Below are 5876 nucleotides of genomic sequence, written 5' to 3'. Positions count from 1 at the left end.
TATTGGACTTGTCTGATTTATCTAAAACATGAACAAAAATGAATATATCCCAAACCCGTGCGTTGCGATAATGGATGAGAGTGCGCATTGTTAAACCCAGAGGTGGCAGAGTAGCGCCAAAACAGCGCTGATGCTGACACCTCCCCTGTCTGTCACGAGAAAGGGCAAGTAGACAAAATGGCTTTGGTGACGCAGGACTCCATTGCAAATATCCCCTAGATGAAAATTCCAGAGAGAATCAAAACTTTGTGCACAATGTATTACGGAGACTAATGGACCACTTTTTATTTTACTAGGCAAGTCAGTTAAGAACAAATTCTTATTTACAATGACGGCCTACCCCGGACGACGTTGGGCCAATTGTGGCCCGCCCTATGAGACTCCCAATCACGGCCGGATGTGATTCAGTCTGGATTCGAACCAGGAAATGTAACGACGCCTTAAACGATGCCTTAAACTGCGCTACTCGGGAGCCCACTTGTTGAAATGGATAATGCTGTCATGGGTCTTAGATGTTATAATGGTAGCCCACCAAAGAATGGCTCAGTAAATGCAAATGAAGATCGCATGCATGGGTCAGCCATGAATGAGAATACCCCAACCCCACATCTCAACAAAGAGCAGCACTGTTCAATAGAGCCCGATGCGGTGGAGGAGAACTGCCGCGCGAAGGTGGACGAGGCGCACAGCCTGGGCTTTCCCTCTTCTGCCTGGATGACGAAACGAAAACACGGAGCGCACCTCTCGTGTGTCAAGTCAGCGGTGGAGCTGTGAAAGGTCAGTGTTAGATTTATAAAGCGAGTTCCCAGGCGGGGAAAGAGGGGGGGGAGTTCTGCGCCTGTCACCTTTTGTATCAGCGCAGAAGCACAGCCAGCACATGAGCGCGGACAGACAGGCAGTGCGGGACAGACGGCTGTGCGGGTAGAGAGCGACCCAGAAGCTACACAGGGAAACCAAGCACCGCAGTCCAGGCAGGAAGGATGGGGATGTGGGAACGGCGTCTGTGCTTCTGAAGATAAGTCTGATTTAGTGATTGAAGTGTCTGGAAAGAAACTTGAAGCTCATAAAGCCGTTTTGGATGAGAAAAGTGACTATTTCAAGGCGCGGCAGTCCCGAGACGTATGCCGAGTAAAGGGGGTGAGTTTTAAGACTCTGACAATATTGGTGGATTACATTTACTCGTCCCGAATGGAGGTTAGTAAGGTTCATATTGTAGAGGTCATCACCCGGGCTAAAGTGTTTTAAATTCCTTGCGCGGTTCAAGCTGCTGTCGATAAAATGTCGGAGCAGATTACTGCTGAGAACTGCTATGAGATTTTGACAATAGCCAAAAGGCAACGTATCGGTGAATTGAAGCAGAAAGCCTATAAGCACATGAGTGACAATTTCTTGGAAATACTGCGTGATCCTGCTGTCTATGGGCGTTTGACCGGAGGGGAGAGAGAGCTGATTCTCACTATGAGAATGGAGGGAAAGAGGGCGTTGGTGGTGGCTGAAATCAACGAGGTGTATGACCGCGCCGGGAGCAGACCTCCAAGCCGCGAGAACAGTCGCCCCCAGAGCCCTCTATCGATGGTGTCCCTGGAGGAGAACTATGTGATTTACTATTACAACGAGGAGACAAAGGACTGGAAAGTGCTGACGAAGATACCGGATGAAATCAACACAAAGGGCTCTGGGATATGCACCATGTACAATTATCTATTCGTAGCAGGTGGAATCAAAGTGCAGGGCGACAAAGGCAAAGTCTCGGACAAGGTGTTTTGCTACAACCCTCTCACTGACAGCTGGAGCGAAATACGACCGCTCACCCAGGGTCGGTCTCAGCTCAAGCTGGTGTCCATGGACGGCTACCTGTTTGCAATCGGAGGGGAGTGTCTCTTCACGGTGGAGAAATACGACCCTCGCACTGACAGATGGAGCCCTGTGGCGCCTCTACCAAAAGGGGCGTTCGCTGTTGCGCACGAGGCAACGACCTGTAATGGAGAGCTGTTCGTATCAGGAGGCTCTCTCTTTTATCGTCTGCTAAGATATGACAAAAGAAGAGCTGACTGGGAGGAATGCCCGTTCAACAACAGCAGGAAGAAATCCACCGACATGGTGGCGTTCAAAAACTTCATCTACAGGTTTGACGTGAACCGTGACTATGGCGTCAACGTGTTCAAATACAACACTGTGGTGAAAATATGGCATGATAGTGCGTCCCTGGAGCAGACCAACCCCTTGCCCTTTCGCTGTGCTGTCATTGGCAACACCATTTACTGTGTGAACAAGTCCCAAACATTGCAGTTTGTTGTGGAAGAGGAGAATGAACAGTTTTTGCCTGAGGCACTGGCACTCAAAGCACCTGTAGAGGCTAAAGGTGCCCTTGTTCCATTTGTCCTGGCTCTGCCCAAGACAGCCTGAGACAGAATAATGCACAATATTTACCTATTTTTGGAGACTCACTAAAAGCGGCCTCAGAAATGTCTTTTGAGGACAAAATATGTTGTGTTTGATAAAAGACTGTGATAAGAATGACAAATTAAATAATTTGTTAATTTTCATGAACAGTATTTGTAATTCCTGCCAGAGGACAGTAATATTGTGATAGGCTTCTCTTATCTTGCCACTATGGCTATACACTTCAACAGCTCTACAGAAACAATGTAGCCTACTGTATAGACCTAGGTGATGTCAATAGGCAGAACTTTTTCATCAACAGCACTGCCAAAGCAATATTTATTCCCAGGTGTTTATAATTCAATGTCAATACAACTATTGCATGATTGAAATTGTTTTCCTCTGAGAGTATTACCTGTTATTACTAAGTGGAAACATTGCCGTGTTCTTTCTTAGAGTAGGAATAAAACGTGTTGCAAAGCAGCTTTTGCCAAAGGCAGGGGAGATATACACACTGGGAGATAACAAGGATCACTGTTGATATGATATCACCTAGCTCCTATGACTGTATTACAGGGAATAATAGAACATCTCACCGTAAAGGATTAGCAGCATAAAGAAACCGATTTGAATGTCTAAGGAAAGTCTGGTTTGAGTGGCTATATTGTCTATTAGTCTGTGACCTGGAAAACAACATTCATTTTTCACATTACTGTAAGTATGGCATCTTTAGGTGGACTTGTCTTCCAAACCCTCTCAGCCCTGATGCCCTGACCACAGGCGGACACTCATTTTAGAGCTGGGCATATTGACCCATAACGCCAACTCTCCAAAATGTGCTGAGTTAGGCACTAAAGATATTTGTGAGATTCATGTTTTTTGACACCTTCGAGTATTTTTTTATTTGATTTTTTTGTTGTTACACTTTTCACCCTTGTCTGCGGCGATTGTGCAATAGTTTATTTATCAATCCATCAATGGACAGCAGTTTGTGAAACGAATGTACCCGACAGCATGTTGTGAAATTTACAGTTGGGATAGTTGCTGTTGCTGCACAGCTTCCTTTTATTTATTTAACCTTAATTAACCTTCCTTATAGAGCGCCTGGAGAGGGCTACGGCTGTTTACAGCAGGACCAGGGCTTTGCTCCAATGTGTGCTTTGCCTGGTCACCCAGTCCAGCCTGCAGGGACAAAGAGAGGGTAATTCACTCAAGCTTCAAGGGGAAAAGACTCACTGTGAAATGAGAATATGACCCTGTCTGCCAGTGAATGAAAATCCAATTGTTCTCGCATGTGCGTGCGCTCACACACACAGACAGACACACACACACACACACACACACACACACACACACACACACACACACACACACACACACACACACACACACACACACACACACACACACACACACACACACACACAGACAGACAGACAGACAGACAGACAGACAGACAGACAGACAGACAGACAGACAGACAGACAGACAGACAGACAGACAGACAGACAGACAGACAGACAGACAGACAGACACACACACACACACACACACACACACACACACACACACACACACACACACACACACACACACACACACACACACACACACACACACACACACACACACACACACACACACACACACACACACACAGTGTGAGGCCTGTGACTTGCTGCCAAGTCTCGGTGGGCCCATATGCTGATGGTCTCTGCTCTAAGGTATGCCATGTCCACTTACTGTGGGAGCCTATAGGCTCTAACAATAGAATCAATCATCCCCTCACCTCTCTGTCATAGTCATAGATCCTGTTTCAAAGGGATGACATTCAAAGACGTGAAGTCACCCTTTACAGTATGTCCTTATTTTATCCTGTTCAGTGAAGAGTGCACCAATGTAGCTGCCTGTCCGTGCCGCACCCATTGCTGAGGGCAAGGCCAGGTTTTAATGTACTGTAACTTCAAGCCCTAGCTTCCTCTGTCATTTAGGGTGTTTCTTACTGCAATAAAAAACTTTTTGGATTATATAAAAAAAACATTTTTTGATTATTATTTTTGAGGATCATTGGTGCTTGTGTTTATACACTGCTCAAAAAAATAAAGGGAACACTTAAACAACACAATGTAACTCCAAGTCAATCACACTTCTGTGAAATCAAACTGTCCACTTAGGAAGCAACACTGATTGACAATAAATTTCACATGCTGTTGTGCAAATGGAATAGACAAAAGGTGGAAATTATAGGCAATTAGCAAGACACCCCCCAAAACAGGAGTGATTCTGCAGGTGGTGTCCACAGACCACTTCTCAGTTCCTATGCTTCCTGGCTGATGTTTTGGTCACTTTTGAATGCTGGCGGTGCTCTCACTCTAGTGGTAGCATGAGACGGAGTCTACAACCCACACAAGTGGCTCAGGTAGTGCAGTTCATCCAGGATGGCACATCAATGCGAACTGTGGCAAAAAGGTTTGCTGTGTCTGTCAGCGTAGTGTCCAGAGCATGCAGGCGCTACCAGGAGACAGGCCAGTACATCAGGAGACGTGGAGGAGGCCGTAGGAGGGCAACAACCCAGCAGCAGGACCGCTACCTCCGCCTTAGTGCAAGGAGGTGCACTGCCAGAGCCCTGCAAAATGACCTCCAGCAGGCCACAAATGTGCATGTGTCTGCTCAAACGGTCAGAAACAGACTCCATGAGGGTGGTATGAGGGCCCGACGTCCACAGGTGGGGGTTGTGCTTACAGCCCAACACCGTGCAGGACGTTTGGCATTTGCCAGAGAACACCAAGATTGGCAAATTCGCCACTGGCGCCCTGTGCTCTTCACAGATGAAAGCAGGTTCACACTGAGCACATGAGCACATGTGACAGACGTGACAGAGTCTGGAGACGCCGTGGAGAACGTTCTGCTGCCTGCAACATCCTCCAGCATGACCGGTTTGGCGATGGGTCAGTCATGGTGTGGGGTGGCATTTCTTTGTGGGGCCGCACAGCCCTCCATGTGCTCGCCAGAGGTAGCCTGACTGCCATTAGGTACCGAGATGAGATCCTCAGACCCCTTGTGAGACCATATGCTGACACATGCACATTTGTGGCCTGCTGGAGGTCATTTTGCAGGGCGCTGGCAGTGCACCTCCTTGCACAAAGGCGGAGGTAGCGGTCCTGCTGCTGGGTTGTTGCCCTCCTACGGCCTCCTCCACGTCTCCTGATGTACTGGCCTGTCTCCTGGTAGCGCCTGCATGCTCTGGACACTACGCTGACAGACACAGCAAACCTTTTTGCCACAGTTCGCATTGATGTGCCATCCTGGATGAACTGCACTACCTGAGCCACTTGTGTGGGTTGTAGACTCCGTCTCATGCTACCACTAGAGTGAGAGCACCGCCAGCATTCAAAAGTGACCAAAACATCAGCCAGGAAGCATAGGAACTGAGAAGTGGTCTGTGGACACCACCTGCAGAATCACTCCTGTTTTGGGGGGTGTCTTGCTAATTG

At 47.8% G+C, this 5876-nt stretch overlaps 1 pseudogene; it reads left to right on the top strand.

The window, feature by feature from the left end:
* The first annotated feature begins 245 nt into the window (after positions 1-245).
* On the top strand, positions 246-4815 carry LOC129825405 (kelch repeat and BTB domain-containing protein 11-like; annotated as a pseudogene).
* The last annotated feature ends 1061 nt before the right edge of the window (positions 4816-5876 follow it).

The sequence above is a fragment of the Salvelinus fontinalis genome, chromosome 27 (genome assembly GCF_029448725.1).
Source record: "Salvelinus fontinalis isolate EN_2023a chromosome 27, ASM2944872v1, whole genome shotgun sequence".
NCBI classification, from domain to species: Eukaryota; Metazoa; Chordata; class Actinopteri; order Salmoniformes; family Salmonidae; genus Salvelinus; species Salvelinus fontinalis.
The sequence above is the reverse complement of the archived record's forward strand: the minus strand, read 5'-3'. Positions and strand labels throughout refer to the sequence as shown.